Raw genomic sequence first — 353 nt, 5'->3', positions numbered from 1 at the left:
ATTCACTGCTTTCATTACCACTTCATTATTTTTTTTCTTAAGAAACGCATCGGAGTACTCCAAAGACCCAGGGTGAATTGCCATTTTTTTCTCTATATAGTGTGTAGTAGTTCCTCTATTCCTTAGCACTGTTTGAAGAGCCCAGCTCTGTTTAAGATATATTCCCAGCCTATTAAATAAGATTATGATTTTTAGTTGTGTTAAGGCCAAAGAGAGTTGGAATATTCATATTGCAATGGCTAGCATAATCTCGTCTTGTTTGTGGGAACCGAAACTTGGGGATAACGTATTTATCTGTTATAAATTGACGTGGTGACTAGCTTTACGTATTGCTATTACGAAAGCCATGCGAG

General features: G+C 36.8%; 1 protein-coding gene across 1 annotated transcript in view; it reads left to right on the top strand.

The window, feature by feature from the left end:
- Positions 1 to 353, top strand: part of LOC119591177 (cartilage oligomeric matrix protein-like) — a 14,802-nt gene that overhangs the window by 10,895 nt on the left and 3,554 nt on the right. The gene's annotated exons all lie outside the window — the stretch shown is intronic.

The sequence above is a fragment of the Penaeus monodon genome, chromosome 28 (genome assembly GCF_015228065.2).
Source record: "Penaeus monodon isolate SGIC_2016 chromosome 28, NSTDA_Pmon_1, whole genome shotgun sequence".
Lineage (NCBI taxonomy): Eukaryota > Metazoa > Arthropoda > Malacostraca > Decapoda > Penaeidae > Penaeus > Penaeus monodon.
The sequence above is the reverse complement of the archived record's forward strand: the minus strand, read 5'-3'. Positions and strand labels throughout refer to the sequence as shown.